The sequence below is a fragment of the Chiloscyllium punctatum genome, chromosome 28 (genome assembly GCF_047496795.1).
Source record: "Chiloscyllium punctatum isolate Juve2018m chromosome 28, sChiPun1.3, whole genome shotgun sequence".
NCBI lineage: Eukaryota > Metazoa > Chordata > Chondrichthyes > Orectolobiformes > Hemiscylliidae > Chiloscyllium > Chiloscyllium punctatum.
The window spans coordinates 18,298,192-18,316,767 of record NC_092766.1 but is presented as its reverse complement, the minus strand read 5'-3'; the positions used below and the strand labels follow the sequence as shown (position 1 = coordinate 18,316,767).

Genomic DNA, 18,576 nt, shown 5'->3' with positions numbered 1-18,576 from the left:
CTGGTCTTTTACACACAAGAGGGTTGATGTGTGGACACATCTCACACGTTTCATGTCTTGCTCCCAAGAGATTCCACGCTTTCCAAAGCTCCCAGCGGGGCTGCCCCGGGAAACGTGGACCACGATCCCCAAATCTCCGCAGGAAACTCGCTTCGGTTCGGTCCGGGGCTGGGGATCAGCTCGACGTTTTCCGAACGACCGCTCCAACTTCTGCTTGTTTTACTCTTGTTTTCAGCGCAATCGGTTGCCTTCCAGCTGAGGGCAGTCCTGTGTCATTACCAGCGGCCGGAAAGTGGGCAAACACCAGACAAGGTCCACTTTGGGTTCTTGACAGTTCTGTCACGGGGTCTGTATTACACAGGGACTGATCACAGTCTCTCCCAACACTCACAGTGGGAGATGTTTCAGCTGCTTTTTAAGGTGACCAGCGGTTCCCCCCAAACCTGTGGGGGGAGGCCGTGAAGGTCAGCAGCGATTCGGACTGAAAGATGGCCCACGGTTAAGGTTTCCAACTTAAGGGTTTTATAAAGAGGAGCAAGAGCACTGTCACCTTACTCTCTAGAGAGTATACACACTGTGATCAGTCCCTCTGTACACACACTGTGATCAGTCCCTCTGTATATACACACACTTTGATCAGTCCCTCTGTACACACACACTGTGATCAGTCCCTCTGTACACACACACTGTGATCAGTCCCTCTGTATACACACACACTTTGATCAGTCCCTCTGTATATACACACACTGTGATCAGTATCTCTGTGTACACACACTGTGATCAGTCCCTCTGTATACACACACACTGTGATCAGTCCCTCTGTATACACACACTGTGATCAGTCCCTCTGTATATACACACACTGTGATCAGTCCCTCTGTATACACACACTGTGATCAGTCCCTCTGTACACACACTGTGATCAGTCCCTCTGTACACACACACTGTGATCAGTCCCTCTGTATACACACACTGTGATCAGTCCCTCTGTACACACACACTGTGATCAGTCCCTCTGTACACACACGCTGTGATCAGTCCCTCTGTATATACACACACTGTGATGAGTATCTCTGTGTACACACACTGTGATCAGTCCCTCTGTATACACACACACTGTGATCAGTATCTCTGTGTACACACACTGTGATCAGTCCCTCTGTATACACACACACTGTGATCAGTCCCTCTGTATATACACACACTGTGATCAGTATCTCTGTGTACACACACTGTGATCAGTCCCTCTGTATACACACACACTGTGATCAGTATCTCTGTGTACACACACTGTGATCAGTCCCTCTGTATACACACTGTGATCAGTCCCTCTGTATACACACACTGTGATCAGTCCCTCTGTACACACACACTGTGATCAGTCCCTCTGTATACACACACACTGTGATCAGTCCCTCTGTATACACACACTGTGATCAGTCCCTCTGTACACACACACTGTGATCAGTCCCTCTGTATATACACACACTGTGATCAGTATCTCTGTGTACACACACTGTGATCAGTCCCTCTGTATACACACTGTGATCAGTCCCTCTGTATACACACACTGTGATAATTCCCTCTGTATATTCACACTGTGATCAGTCCCTCTGTACACACACTGTGATCAGTCCCTCTGTATACACACACACTGTGATCAGTCCCTCTGTATACACACACACTGTGATCAGTCCGTCTGTATACACACACACTTTGATCAGTCCCTCTGTGCACACACTTTGATCAGTCCATCTGTATATACACACACTTTGATCAGTCCCTCTGTGCACACACTTTGATCAGTCCCTCTGTGTACACACACTGTGAATGGTCCCTCTGTGTAAACGCACTGTGATCAGTCCCTCTGTATACACACACACTGTGATCAGTCCCTCTGTATATACACACACTGTGATCAGTCCCTCTGTACACACACACTGTGATCAGTCCCTCTGTACACACACACTGTGATCAGTCCCTCTGTATACACACACACTGTGATCAGTCCCTCTGTACACACACACTGTGATCAGTCCCTCTGTATACACACACTGTGATCAGTCCCTCTGTATATACACACTGTGATCAGTCCCTCTGTGTACACACACACTGTGATCAGTCCCTCTGTATATACACACTGTGATCAGTCCCTCTGTGTACACACACACTGTGATCAGTCCCTCTGTATATACACACTGTGATCAGTCCCTCTGTGTACACACACACTGTGATCAGTCCCTCTGTATATACACACTGTGATCAGTCCCTCTGTATACACACACACTGTGATCAGTCCCTCTGTATACACACACTGTGATCAGTCCCTCTGTGTACACACACTGTGATCAGTCCCTCTGTACACACACACTGTGATCAGTCCCTCTGTATACACACACACTGTGATCAGTCCCTCTGTATACACACACTGTGATCAGTCCCTCTGTGTACACACACTGTGATCAGTCCCTCTGTATACACACACACTGTGATCAGTCCCTCTGTACACACACACTGTGATCAGTCCCTCTGTATATACACACTGTGATCAGTCCCTCTGTGTACACACCCTGTGATCAGTCCCTCTGTGTACACACACACTGTGATCAGTCCCTCTGTACACACACACTGTGATCAGTCCCTCTGTATATACACACTGTGATCAGTCCCTCTATATACACACACTGTGATCAGTCCCTCTGTATACAGATGTCTGTTCCAAGTGTCCAAGCACGGTGGAGAATGGCAGGGAATCTGAACAAAGGGTAACGTCGATTCTCCTGTTCCTTGGAGGCTGCCTGACCCGCTGCGCTTTTCCAGCAACACATTTTTAAGGGAATTTGAACAGCAGACATCACACAGGCAATGCTTCATGATGGACACTCTAATGCACGTCTTTGGCTTGACTTGGCGGGTTCGGTCCCCGGACGGGCCAGTAGTGTTTTCATCTGTTCGGCGCTCCCTCGTGTGCGGAGTGGACACGATGGGCCAAAGGGCCGTTTTTCGCGAACACACATCGCAGTGGATGCAAAATGTCTTCCTGTGTTTTTGGTTTCAGTCGACCAAGAAAGTGCCAGGTCAGAGCACAGGGGATAGCTGTTTTGGTTTAATAATCATTCCGTGTGTGTGTGTGTGTGTGTGTGTTATCGGGGGGGGGGGTGATGAAATTGCAGGATTATTTCCTAAACAAATCGACTCTGAACCTTGGGGGCGCCTATTGGCTTTCCCTTGCCTTGCAGACAAACGCAGAACGAGCCGCTTCTCCAAATGCATCTTTCGAGAAAATCAAAACACACAAAAACAGCCAACGGAACAAAGCGAACATCCCTCCCCACCCCCCTCCTCCAGACTCCGGACAGGACGGTGCACACAGACCCCATCAGAGCAAGGCTTTGGAACGGTGGGCGAGTCAATCTCGCTTCCCATGCCCCTCACCGAGCGTGTCTGCTGATACCAGTCAACGGGAATGAGCGGGGGAGACTCACTGCAGACAGGACGTATCACAGGTCGTTCTGCCTCGGGTCCAGGGGACCCTTGACTCACCTGTCCCTGGGCTGCAGGAAAAATAGCCCCGCACCCCCCCCAGAATGCAGCTTAAAACCCGACTCTGGTGGGACTCGAACCCACAACCTTTGAATGCCTTCACCAGCTTCAGACTAGAAGTCCAACGCGCTATCCATTGCGCCACAGAGCCTCTTGTGATGCCCCTTCTTCATACGCTTCCTATGATGATGCTAAAATTCACACAACGCCAGGTTATAGTCCAACAGATTTAATTGGAAGCACACTAGCTTTCGGAGCGACGCTCCTTCATCAGGTGATTGTGGAGGGCTCTATCCTAACACAGCATTTATAGCAAAAATTTACAGTGTGATGTAACTGAAATTATACATTGAAACATTGATTGTCTGTTAAGCCTCTCATCTGTTAGAATACACTTCTTTCATGTGTAAATCACAAAACCTTTTGTTTTAAAGTTGCATTCTCGGGTTAGCTGTTAACAGTGGTGACAGCTAGACAATATGTTGAAGGTATGACCTGATGTTTAGATTGATTCTAATCTAAAAAGTGAGATAACAGAGATTCGTGCAGTTTTTGAGTTTCCTACACACACACACACACACACTCACATACACACGGACACAAGTACACACAGACATGCACACAGACACCCACACACACCCTTATAGACACACACACTCCCACACTCACACATGCACCCCCTCACAGACTTAAGACTCTCTGCACTCACTACACACACACACACACTTTCTCACATTCACAACCCCCACCCCAGACAGACACACACACACACACACACACAGACAAAGACCCACATGCACGCATATATATTGTGGAGTGAATTTGTACTTTCAGGATTACATTGCACTTTGCTCAAAAGCTGCATACATTCATGTAGAACTCTGAGCTCAAAAACTGCATGAATTTATGTAAAACTCCGTTATCTCACTTTTTAGATTAGAATCAATCTAAACATCAGGTCATAGACAGAGAACACGGGGGCTAACACCTTCAACATATTGTTTAGCTATCACCATTGTTAACAGCTAACCCGAAAATGCAACTTTTAAAACAAAAGGTTTTGTGTTTTACACATGAAAGAAGTGAAACTATCACTGTATTCTAACAGATGAAAGGCTTAACAGACAATCAATGTTTCAATGTATAATTTCAGTTACATCACACTGTAAATTTTTGCTATAAATTCTGTGTTACGATCGAGCCCTCCACAATCACCTGATGAAGGAGCGTCGCTCCGAAAGCTAGTGTGCTTCCAATTAAACCTGTTAGACTATAACCTGGTGTTGTGGGATTTTTAACTTTGTACACCCCAGTCCAACACCAGCATCTCCAAGTTATGATGATGCTGTATACAGATGGAATTGAATTGAAATTATTGTCATGTGTACTGAGGCACAGTGGAAAGCTTTGTCAGTTAATCCCTAACCTTCCGGTCCCTTTTTTTGATCACTGCAACACGGCCCTTTGATGGGAAGGGCACTGCTTGTCACTGGCCACCCTGCAGTTTCCTGACTTCCTGGTGGGGGAATGAATAAAGGTTTGTAGACCTGTTATCTCTCAATGTGTCTCACACCTACACACACTGTGATCAGTCCCTCTGTATATACACACTGTGATCAGTCCCTCTGTATACACACACTGTGATCAGTCCCTCTGTATATACACACACTGTGATCAGTCCCTCTGTATACACACACGGTGATCAGTCCCTCTGTGTACACACACTGTGATCAGTCCCTCTGTATACCTACACACGCTGTGATCAGTCCCTCTGTATACACACACTGTGATCAGTCCCTATGTATACACACACACTGTGATCAGTCCCACTGTGTACAGACACACTGTGATCAGTCCCTCTGTATACACACACACTGTGATCAGTCCCTCTGTGTACAGACACACTGTCATCAGTCCTTCTGTATACACACACTGTGATCAGTCCCTCTGTATACACACACTGTGATCAGTCCCTCTGTATACACACACTGTGATCAGTCCCTCTGCATATACACACACTGTGATCAGTCCCTCTGTATACACACACACTGTGATCAGTCCCTCTGTGTACAGACACACTGTGATCAGTCCCTCTGTATACACACACTGTGATCAGTCCCTCTGTATACACACACTGTGATCAGTCCCTCTGTATATACACACACTGTGATCACTCCCTCTGTATACACACACTGTGATCAGTCCCTCTATATACACACACTGTGATCAGTCCCTCTGTATACACACACTGTGATCAGTCCCTCTATATACACACACTGTGATCAGTCCCTCTGTATACACACACAGTGATCAGTCCCTCTGTACACACACACTGTGATCAGTCCCTCTGTATACACACACTGTGATCAGACCCTCTGTACACACACACTGTGATCAGTCCCTCTGTATATACACACTGTGATCAGTCCCTCTGTGTACACACACTGTGATCAGACCCTCTGTACACACACACTGTGATCAGTCCCTCTGTATATACACACACTGTGATCAGTCCCTCTGTATATACACACACTGTGATCAGTCCCTCTGTATACACACACTGTGATCAGTCCCTCTGTGTACACACACTGTGATCGATCAGTCCCTCTGTATACACACACTGTGATCAGTCCATCTGTATATACACACTGTGATCAGTCCCTCTGTATACACACACACTGTGATCAGTCCCTCTGTATACACACACTGTGATCAGTCCCTCTGTATATACACACCCTGTGATCAGTCCCTCTGTATACACACACACTGTGATCAGTCCATCTGTATATACACACTGTGATCAGTCCCTCTGTATACACACACACTGTGATCAGTCCCTCTATACACACACACTGTGATCAGTCCCTCTGTATACACACACACTGTGATCAGTCCCTCTATACACACACACTGTGATCAGTCCCTCTGTATAAACACACACTGTGATCAGTCCCTCTGTATACACACACACTGTGATCAGTCCCTCTGTACACACACACTGTGATCAGTCCCTCTGTATACACACACACTGTGATCAGTCCCTCTGTATACACACACACTGTGATCAGTCCCTCTGTATACACACACTGTGATCAGTCCCTCTGTATACACACACACAGTGATCAGTCCCTCTGTATATACACACACTGTGATCAGTCCCTCTGTATATACACACACTGTGATCAGTCCCTCTGTATATACACACACTGTGATCAGTCCCTCTGTATACACACACTGTGATCAGTCCCTCTGTATACACACACTGTGATCAGTCCCTCTGTATACACACACACAGTGATCAGTCCCTCTGTATATACACACACTGTGATCACTCCCTCTGTACACACACACTGTGATCAGTCCCTCTGTATACACACACAGTGATCAGTCCCTCTGTATACACACACTGTGATCACTCCCTCTGTACACACACACTGTGATCAGTCCCTCTGTACACACACACTGTGATCAGTCCCTCTGTATAAACACACACTGTGATCAGTCCCTCTGTATACACACACTGTGATCAGTCCCTCTGTATACACACACTGTGATCAGTCTCTCTGTACACACACACTGTGATCAGTCCCTCTGTATATACACACTGTGATCAGTCCCTCTGTATACACACACTGTGATCAGTCCCTCTGTATACACACACTGTGATCAGTCCCTCTGTATACACACACTGTGATCAGTCCCTCTGTATACACACACTGTGATCAGTCCCTCTGTATATACACACTGTGATCAGTCCCTCTGTATATACACACTGTGATCAGTCCCTCTGTATACACACACTGTGATCAGTCCCTCTGTATATACACACTGTGATCAGTCCCTCTGTATACACACACTGTGATCAGTCCCTCTGTACACACACACTGTGATCAGTGCCTCTGTATATACACACACTGTGATCAGTCCCTCTGTATACACACACTGTGATCGGTCCCTCTGTATACACACACTGTGATCAGTCCCTCTGTATATACACACTGTGATCAGTCCCTCTGTGTACACACACAGTGATCAGTCCCTCTGTATACACACACACTGTGATCAGTCCCTCTGTATACACACACTGTGATCAGTCCCTCTATATACACACACACTGTGATCAGTCCCTCTGTATATACACACTGTGATCAGTCCCTCTGTACACACACACTGTGATCGGTCCCTCTGTATACACACACTGTGATCAGTCCCTCTGTATATACACACTGTGATCAGTCCCTCTGTATATACACACTGTGATCAGTCCCTCTGTGTACACACACAGTGATCAGTCCCTCTGTATACACACACACTGTGATCAGTCCCTCTGTATATACACACTGTGATCAGTCCCTCTGTGTACACACACTGTGATCAGTCCCTCTGTGTACACACACAGTGATCAGTCCCTCTGTATACACACACACTGTGATCAGTCCCTCTGTATATACACACTGTGATCAGTCCCTCTGTGTACACACACTGTGATCAGTCCCTCTGTGTACACACACTGTGATCAGTCCCTCTGTATACACACACACTGTGATCAGTCCCTCTGTACACACACACTGTGATCAGTCCCTCTGTATATACACACACTGTGATCAGTCCCTCTGTGTACACACACAGTGATCAGTCCCTCTGTATACACACACACTGTGATCAGTCCCTCTGTATATACACACTGTGATCAGTCCCTCTGTGTACACACACTGTGATCAGTCCCTCTGTGTACACACACTGTGATCAGTCCCTCTGTATACACACACTGTGATCAGTCCCTCTGTGTACACACACTGTGATCAGTCCCTCTGTGTACACACACTGTGATCAGTCCCTCTGTACACACACACTGTGATCAGTCCCTCTGTATACACACACTGTGATCAGTCCCTCTGTATACACACACACTGTGATCAGTCCCTCTGTATACACACACTGTGATCAGTCCCTCTGTGTACACACACTGTGATCAGTCCCTCTGTACACACACACTGTGATCAGTCCCTCTGTACACACACACTGTGATCAGTCCCTCTGTACACACACACTGTGATCAGTCCCTCTGTATACACACACTGTGATCAGTCCTCTGTATACACACACTGTGATCAGTCCCTCTGTATATACACACTGTGATCAGTCCCTCTGTATATACACACACTGTGATCAGTCCCTCTGTGTACACACACACTGTGATCAGTCCCTCTGTATACACACACACTGTGATCAGTCCCTCTGTGTACACACACACTGTGATCAGCCCCTATGTATATACACACTGTGATCAGTCCCTCTGTGTACACACACACTGTGATCAGCCCCTATGTATATACACACTGTGATCAGTCCCTCTGTGTACACACACTGTGATCAGTCCCTCTGTATATACACACACTGTGATCAGTCCCTCTGTATATACACACTGTGATCAGTCCCTCTGTATATACACACACTGTGATCAGTCCCTCTGTGTACACACACACTGTGATCAGTCCCTCTGTATACACACACTGTGATCAGTCCCTCTGTATACACACACACTGTGATCAGTCCCTCTGTATACACACACACTGTGATCAGTCCCTCTGTGTACACACACACTGTGATCAGCCCCTATGTATATACACACTGTGATCAGTCCCTCTGTGTACACACACACTGTGATCAGCCCCTATGTATATACACACTGTGATCAGTCCCTCTGTGTACACACACTGTGATCAGTCCCTCTGTACACACACACTGTGATCAGTCCCTCTGTACACACACACTGTGATCAGTCCCTCTGTATACACACACTGTGATCAGTCCTCTGTATACACACACTGTGATCAGTCCCTCTGTATATACACACTGTGATCAGTCCCTCTGTATATACACACACTGTGATCAGTCCCTCTGTGTACACACACACTGTGATCAGTCCCTCTGTATACACACACTGTGATCAGTCCCTCTGTATATACACACACTGTGATCAGTCCCTCTGTACACACACACTGTGATCAGTCCCTCTGTATACACACACACTGTGATCAGTCCCTCTGTATACACACACTGTGATCAGTCCCTCTGTATACACACACTGTGATCAGTCCCTCTGTGTACACACACACTGTGATCAGTCCCTCTGTATACACACACTGTGATCAGTCCCTCTGTATATACACACACTGTGATCAGTCCCTCTGTACACACACACTGTGATCAGTCCGTCTGTATACACACACACTGTGATCAGTCCCTCTGTACACACACACTGTGATCAGTCCCTCTGTATACACACACTGTGATCAGTCCCCCTGTATATACACACACTGTGATCAGTCCGTCTGTATACACACACACTGTGATCAGTCCCTCTGTACACACACACTGTGATCCGTCCCTCTGTACACACACACTGTGATCAGTCCCTCTGTATACACACACACTGTGATCAGTCCCTCTGTATATACACACTGTGATCAGTCCCTCTGTATATACACACACTGTGATCAGTCCCTCTGTGTACACACACACTGTGATCAGTCCCTCTGTATACACACACTGTGATCAGTCCCTCTGTATATACACACACTGTGATCAGTCCCTCTGTACACACACACTGTGATCAGTCCCTCTGTATACACACACACTGTGATCAGTCCCTCTGTATACACACACTGTGATCAGTCCCTCTGTACACACACACTGTGATCAGTCCCTCTGTATATACACACACTGTGATCAGTCCCTCTGTGTACACACACACTGTGATCAGTCCCTCTGTATACACACACTGTGATCAGTCCCTCTGTATATACACACTGTGATCAGTCCCTCTGTATACACACACACTGTGATCAGTCCCTCTGTATACACACACACACACTGTGATCAGTCCCTCTGTATACACACACTGTGATCCGTCCCTCTGTACACACACACACACTGTGATTACAACATGGGTGCTGTGGAAAATGTCAGCCCTACCACACGTGGTAGTGTGGGGGTAAAGTTCAAAAATAGAGAAAGAAAAGAAAATGTAAAGTTTTGTTTTGCGAACAATACAGGCCGATCACAGAGTGAAGTCACACAGAGAAGTAAATGATGGGGAAACAGCAGCAAAAAAAACTAAAAACACAGGGACAGGCCAATGTTCAGAGTTTGTGAGTACATTCAGGATTCTAACAACAGGAGGGTAGAAACTGGCTGGTGTGTGTGTGTGTTCAGGTCTCTGTACCCTCTCCCCCGATGGTAGAGGTTGGAGCAAACCATTGCCAGGGTGGGATGGAGCTTTGAGAATGCTGGCTGCCTTCCCTCGACACTGGGCCTGGGAGAGGGATTCTATCGATGGGAGGTAGGCCTCTGTGATTGTCCGGGCCGGGTTCACCGCTCTCTGTAACCGTCTCCCACCTTGAATGGTACAGTTGCCATACCAGGCAGCGGTACCTGCAGACAGAATGCTCTCGATGGCGCACTGATACTGCCATTTGTAAACAACGTAAAACATCGTGGCCTGGATTGTTTCTGTGCTCCATGCACCCCTGCAAGGGAAGATGTGACTTTTGAGAGTTGTTTTCTTTAACTCTGGCAGGATGGCGTGGGGTGGGGGAGGTGGGGGGTGGGTGATGGTGAAAAAGGGGCAGTGCTGACTTGTGAAACTCTCTTTCCTAAACTGGAACGATTCCGAGAGACACTAGCAAGTTTGAGTGGTCAGCAGGAAATTGAGCAACAAATATCTAGGGAGGCCACAGATAGTTGTAAGAGGAGTCGGGTTGATATGGAGGTGCCGGTGCTGGACTGGGGTGGACAAAGTTAAAAGCAACACAGCACCAGGTTACACGTCCAACTGATTTATTTGGAAATACGAGGGCTGGAAGACTTGGAGGGTAACTACTAGAGGGCATAGGTTTAAGGTGAGAGGGGAAAAGAGATACTGAAGCTCTGGTCAAGAAAAAGAGGAAATATCAGGAGTAGACAGCTGGGATCGAGTGAGAAGTATCAGGGGTGTAGGCGGATACGTTAGAGGGAAATCAGTAAAGCAGGAAGAGGACATGAGGTAGTTTTGTCAGATAAGGTAAAGGAGAATCTACAGCGATTCTACAAGTACGTTAGGGGCAAGAAAAGTAACTGGTTAGAGAGTCGAGCCCTTTGAAAATCAGCAAGGCTTTCTATTTGTGGGACTGCGGGAGATGGCTGAGATCCTAAAAGAATATCAGTATTTATTGTGGACAAAGACATGGATCTAGGGAACATGAGGAATTAAATAGTGATGTCTTGAAAGCATTACAGAAGAGGATGTGCTGGAGGTTTTAAAATGCATACAGGTGGATAAATCCCTGGGATCTGACCAAATGTATTCCCGTTGTGGGAAATGAAGGAAGAAATTGCAGGGCCTTTAGCAGAGGTATTTGTATTGTCGACAGCTACGGACGGGGTGCTGAAAGACTTGGCGGGTAACTACTAGAGGTTTAGGGTGAGAGGGGAAAACTTTAAGAGGGACCTAAGGGGCAACTTTTTCACGCAGGGGGTGGTACGTGTATGGAATGAGCTGCCAGAGGATGTGGTGGAGGCTGGTACAATTACAACATTTAAAAGGCATCTGGATGGGTGTATGAATAGGAAAGGGTTTAGAGAGATATGGGCCAAGTGCTGGCAAAGTGGGACTATTTGAGGTTAGGGTATCTGGTCAGTATGGGCAGGTTGGACAATTGTGCTGTACATCTCTATGACTCTAATGTTGTGCTATTATTTAAAAAGATTGGAAGGAAAGGCCAGGGTGTATATTTGGACACTGAGCCTGATGTCGACAGTGGGTACATTGTTGGAGGGGATTCTGAGAGAGATTCTACCTGCATTTGGAAAGGTAAGGACTGATTAGGAATAGCTAACACAGCTTTGTGCGTGGGAAGCCGTGCATCACAAACTTGATGGAACTTTTCGAAGAAATGGCCAATGACGTCATAGCAGTAGACATGGTCTACGTGGACTTTAGGATTCCTGATGAACATTCCTAATGAAGGGCTTACATCCGAAACGTTGACTCTCCTGCTCCTCGGAGGCTTCCTTGACCCACTGTGCTTTTCCAGCGCCATACTTTTCGACTACACGGATTTTAGCCAGGCCTTCGACAAGGTTCCACGTGGTAGACTGGTTAGTAAGGTTAGGCCACATGGGAGAGCCAGCTAATTGAATACAAAAGTGGTTGGATGGTAGGAGACAGAGGGTGGCGGTAGAGGGTTGTTGTTCAGGCTGGATGACCCTGGATCGGTGCTAGGTCCACTGAAGTTTGTCGTTTACATCAACAATTTGGATGAGAATGCATAAGAGGAATGGTTAGTCAGCTTGTAGATGACAACAAACTTGGTGGCATAGCAGGCAGCGAAGAACATTATCGCGGGGTAGAAAGGAATCTTGATCAACTGGGCCAATGGGCCGAGGAGTGGCAGATGAAGTTTAATTTCCAGAAATGCAAGATGTTGCATTTTGGTAAGACAAACCAGGGCGGGACTTAATAGGAGGGTCTTAGGGAATATTTTCAAACAGACAGACTTAGGGGTGCATGCACATAACCCACTGAAGGTGGCATCACAGGTAGACAGAGCTCACCTGCCTTCATCGGTCACAGTATTAATTACAGGAATTGGGGTGTCACGTTACAGCTGGACAGCACATTGGTAAGCCTACATTTGGAGTACTGCACACAGTTCTGGGTCACCCTGCTATAGGAAGGATGCTACTAAACTGGAACGGATGCAAAGCACATTTACAAGGATGGAACCAAGACTGGAGGGTTCGTGTTATAAGGAAAGGCTGGGGCGTAGGACGCTGAGGGGGTGATCTTATAGAAGTTTATAAAATCATGACAAAATGAATGGGTCAAGGTCTTTTCCCCAGGAAAGGAGAGTCCAAAAGTAGAGGGCATAGGGTTTTAGGTGAGAAGGGAAAAATTTAAAAGGGACCTAAGGGGCAACTTAGGAACGAGCTGCGAGAGGAAGTGATAGATGCTGGTACAATTATAACATTTAAAAGACATTTGGACACATACGTGGATAGGAAAGGTTTAGAGGGCTGAATGTAGGCAAATGGGACTAGTTCAGTTTAGGAAATCTGGTCAGCATGGATGAGTTGGGCCGAAGGGTCTGTTTCCATCTCTATGACTCTCTGAATCTCCTCTGAACTGCTTTCGGTACATCCGTCATCAAGTAAGGGGACCAAAACGGTGTGCAATACTCTAAGTCCCTAAAATGCCTTTTCTTTTATACTCTGTTCCTTTGGCAATAAATGCTAAAATTACATTTGCTTTCCTTCTCGCCTGCTGTGCCCAGTATGGGTTTTCGGTGACTGGGCTGTGTTCATGAACTCGCTGTAATCCTAGGCAGAACTGATTTGCTGAACTGAGGTGTACAGACACACACACACACACACACACACACGTACACTTATACGTTTATGGGGTGAGTTTGAACTTGCAGAGTTACATTGTACTTTGCTCAAGAACTGCATGAATCCATGTAAGACTCTGTTAACTCATTTTGTTTAGATTAGAATCAGGCTAAACATTATGGCACAGACAACAGCACACAGGGGGCTAACACCTTCAACACATTATCTGGACTGACACCAATTGTTACCCTTTATTCCTGATGAAGGGCTTTTGCCCGAAACGCCGATTTCGCTGCTCGTTGGATGATGCCTGAACTGCTGTGCTCTTCCAGCACCACTAATCCAGTATTTGGTTTTCAGCATCTGCAGTCATTGTTTTAACCAATTGTTACAGTTAACCTGAGAATGTAACTTTTTAAAAAAAGTTTTGTGATTTACAATTCTGGTCTCCTTCCTACTGGAAAGATGTTGTGAAACTTGAAAGGGTTCAGAAAAGATTTACAAGGATGTTGCCAGGATTGGAGGATTTGAGCTACAGGGAGAGGCTGAACAGGCTGGGGCTGCTTTCCCTGGAGCGTCAGAGACTGAGGGGTGACCTTATAGAGGCTTATAAAATCATGAGGGGCATGGATAGAGTAAATAGTCAAGGTCTTTTTCCTGGGGTCGGGGAGTCCAGACTGGAGGGCGTAGGTTTAGGGTGAGAGGGGAAAGATATAAAAGAGACCTAAGCGCTCCGAAAGCTAGTGCTTCCAATTAAATCTGTTGGACTATAATCTGGTGTTGTGTGATTTTTAGCTTTTGGAGTGCTGCTCCTTCATCAGTTGGTTGTGGAGGACACAATTGTAAGACACAGAATTTATAGCAAAAGTTTACAGTGTGATGTAACTGAAATTATACATTGAAAAATACCTTGATTGTTTGTGAAGTCTCTCATCTTTTAGAATGGGGATGTTGGTTTCAGTTCTTTCACAAGTAAATCCTAGAATTTTCTTTATGGTCAGGTAAACTTGAACAATGCTGGCCCAGATAATGCACTGAAGCTGCGAGGAGAAAGCTAATGTTTCTAAATAAACCTGTTGGACTATAATCTGATTTTTACCTGGGCAGGAATAGTTGCAAACCACACTGGAACAGCTCTGAGAGAGCACTCAAGAGCAGTAACAATTTTGAGAGGAATAAGGTGCCGTCACAGAAACGTCTTGTGAGAGTGCAATAAACAAAATGCTGAAACAGTGCTGCAAAAGAGGGTGATCAGAGGTTGCTGCAATTCTAAATGAGAGAGCAACGAGAGGGTGTCACAATTCTGTGTGGAAAGTAGCACAACATGAAAACAATAACCAATTAGTACAGCAATTCTGTGAAAGAATACAAGAGCTAGTTCTCGCAGCTGGCCGGTTAGCTCAGTTGGTTAGAGCGTGGTGCTAATAACGCCAAGGTCGCGGGTTCGATCCCCGTACGGGCCACTAATTTTTGGCAATTTTGATTATCTTTGGAGGACGGTTTAACATTGCATTGGGGAGGAGAGGCTCAGTCGAGAACCGTGCAGGGGAGTTGCAAAGGGGACCTTGCACCGTTAAATGTTGACTGTAAAACGATATCTGAGCGGCGTCTCACTCAAGGGGAAAACCTTTAAATTTGCAAAAAAGACACGAAGGAGCTCGCTGCGAGCAGGGTTCGAACCTGCGCGGGGAAACCCCATTGGATTTCGAGTCCAACGCCTTAACCACTCGGCCATCGCAGCTACAGGAAGCAGACTCTGCATTCCTCCTATTAATACCAGGCAGCAAGTGCTTTACAGCTGCAGGTATGGGGATTTTTCACCCCTTTGCACGTGTATTTTCCGTGTGTTTCCTTTTGCAAATACCTGACCCCCCGCCCCAACACACCACATCCCCACCCCACCCCCCGACCTTTACCGTGTCGCTGGCTGTCAAAGAACTGACTGCTTTTTGCAACAAAAAAAGTGTCAGCATGGCCCGTACGGGGATCGAACCCGCGACCTTGGCGTTATTAGCACCACGCTCTAACCAACTGAGCTAACCGGCCGTCTCGCGCAGCTAGCGCTCGCCGACTTTCCCAGTCATTTAGCAAAGTTTTGGTGGAATTTAATCTCTTTGAACCACGTTTATGACCAAAGCTTTTCACTGTGCCTCGGTACACCGTGACAATTCAATCCAATTCATGGGAGCTCACTGCTACTACCCCATATCTCTCTCTCTCTCTCTCTCTCTTTCCCTGACACTACTTAACCCCAGCCCTGCCATTTGTGAGGCTATTACTGGATTAGTGGTGCTGGAAGAGCACAGCAGTTCAGGCAGCATCCAACGAGCAGCGAAATCGACGTTTCGGGCAAAAGCCCTTCATCAGGAATTGTGAGGCTGCTTCCAGGCTTGCTGTGTTCCTCCCGCCTCCTTCTTGTCTCCCTAAGATCGGGGCGGAAATGGGTACAGCATGGACACAGACCCTTCGGCCCAACCCGTCCCTGCTGTCCCAGATATCCCAACCCAATCTAGTCCCACCAGCCAGCACTTGGCCCATATCCCTCCAAACCCTTCCTATTCATATACCCATCCAAATGCCTTTTCAATGTTACAATTGTACCAGCCTCCACCACATCCTCTGGCAGCTCATTCCACACACGTACCACCCTCTGTGTGAAAAAGTTGCCCCTGAGGTCTCTTTTATATCTTTCCCCTCTCAGCCTAAACCTATGCCCCTCTAGTTCTGGAGTCCCCCACCCCAGGGAAAAGACCTTGCCTATTTACCCTATCCATGCCCCTCATGGTTTTATAAACCTCTATAAGGTCACCCCTCAACCTCCGACGCTCCAGGGAAAACAGCCCCAGCCTGTTCAGCCCCTCCCTGTAGCTCAAATCCTCCAACCCTGGCAACATCCTTGTAAATCTTTTCTGAACCCTTTCAAGTCTCACAACATCTTTCCGATAGGAAGGAGACCAGAATTGCACACAATATTCCAACAGTGGCCTAACCAATGTCCTGTACAGCCACAACATGACCCTCCCAACTCCTGTACTCAATACTCTGACCAATAAAGGAAAGCATACCAAACACCTTCTTCACTATCCTATCGACCTGCGACTCCACTTTCAAGGAGCTATGAACCTGCACTCCAAGGTCTCTTTGTTCAGCAACACTCTCTAGGTCCTTACCACTAAGTATATAAGTCCCACCAAGACCTGCCTTCCCAAAATACAGCACCTCACATTTATCTAAATTAAACTCCAGGCTGCCACTTCTCAGCCGATTGGTCCATCTAGTCAAAATCCTGTTGTAATCTGAGGTAACCTTCTTCGCTGTCCACTACCCCTCCAATTTTGATGTCATCTGCAAACTTACTAACCTCTTATGCTCACATCCAAATCATTTACATAAATGATGAAAAGTAATGGACCCAGCATCTTGCATGTCTCGTGTCCAGCTTTGTGAAGGACACCACCTATTCTGCAAAATGTACTTGCTGGAGATCAGGGTCAAGATGAGAGTGGTGCTGGAAAAGCACAGCAGGTCAGGCAGCATCCGAGGAGCAGAAAAAAAATCAATCTCCTGATGGAGGGCATTTGCCCAAAACGTCGATTCTCCTGCTCCTCAGATGCTGCCTGACCTACTGTGCTTTTCCAGCACCGCTTTAATCTTGACCGCAGTTGTAAAACGACGCACTCTCCCTTGTCCACAAGTGTTGACTGAAAGCATGGCAAACTTTCACTCAGAGAGTTTCTGCTTCTGCGTTCCTCTCTCAGCCAAAGAGATACCCTGACTTCTAATCCAAGCAGGAACATCAGATGTCTTTCAGGAGCAGAGGATGAAGAAGAGGACTAAGCCATTGGACCAGTCTATCCTGCTTTGTTATTCAACAGGACCACGGCTGATTATTCGGCTCATTCTAAACTCCATATCGAAGAACAGAAACCAGCGTATCCCATTATAAAAGATGGAAGTGTTTACCTAAGATTGTCTGCTGCATCACACATGGCTATGTGAGCACGATCTTAACCTCCACTATCACCTGATGAAGGAGCGTCGCTCCGAGAGCTAGTGTGCTTCCAATTAAACCTGTTGGACTATAACCTGGTGTTGTGTGATTTTTAACTTTGTCCAGCCAATTCAACACCGGCGACTCCAAGTCACAAATTCCAGTAAATGTAGTCTGAACAGGTCCAGTCCCTCCTTGCAGATCAGTCCCCCCAGTCCTGCACCTCATCCATCACAACATTTTCCCTCAGATGAAGAGACCAACTGCACACAATATACCAGGTGTGGTCTGACCAAGGCCTTGTAAAGTTGCAGCAAGACATCCCTGTCCCAGTGCTCAGTTCCTCTCACAATGAAGGCCATCAGACCATCCGCCAAATGCCCTTGGTCAGATCCACCGACGTCAAGCCAGTGTTCTTCTCTGACCACTGCCTCCTGCTGGCCGACTGTCACCTACAGGACGAGCAGCAGGTTGGCAAGGGAACGTGGACGCTGTTGACCCCAAGAAAGCATTGAGGAGCTCAAGAGGGATTACGCAGGCTGGTGATCCCCTCTTTGAGTCTCCAGAGAACTGGCGGGAAACGGGAAAAGGGAACAGCAAGAGGTTCTTCATCCTCAAAGGGGTTCAGGAGGCGAGAGAGAGGCGGGGAAAACTGTCCAGACTCCGGG

At 46.9% G+C, this 18,576-nt stretch overlaps 1 long non-coding RNA gene and 4 other non-coding genes across 5 annotated transcripts; 2 read left to right on the top strand and 3 right to left on the bottom strand.

Moving 5' to 3' along the window:
- Positions 1-3,602: 3,602 nt before the first annotated feature.
- trnar-ucu (transfer RNA arginine (anticodon UCU)) lies at positions 3,603-3,694 on the bottom strand. Its single transcript is given in 2 exon segments — positions 3,603-3,638; positions 3,658-3,694. It is a non-coding gene; the product is annotated as a tRNA-Arg (tRNA).
- An 11,612-nt stretch (positions 3,695-15,306) lies between these two features.
- Positions 15,307-15,380, top strand: trnai-aau (transfer RNA isoleucine (anticodon AAU)). Its single transcript has one exon. It is a non-coding gene; the product is annotated as a tRNA-Ile (tRNA).
- A 62-nt stretch (positions 15,381-15,442) lies between these two features.
- On the top strand, positions 15,443-18,002 carry LOC140454051 (uncharacterized). The gene is made up of 2 exons (XR_011952538.1): positions 15,443-15,721; positions 17,676-18,002. It is a non-coding gene; the product is annotated as an uncharacterized lncRNA (long non-coding RNA).
- trnas-cga (transfer RNA serine (anticodon CGA)) lies at positions 15,577-15,658 on the bottom strand. The gene has a single exon. It is a non-coding gene; the product is annotated as a tRNA-Ser (tRNA).
- Positions 15,890-15,963, bottom strand: trnai-aau (transfer RNA isoleucine (anticodon AAU)). Its single transcript has one exon. It is a non-coding gene; the product is annotated as a tRNA-Ile (tRNA).
- Positions 18,003-18,576: the final 574 nt, after the last annotated feature.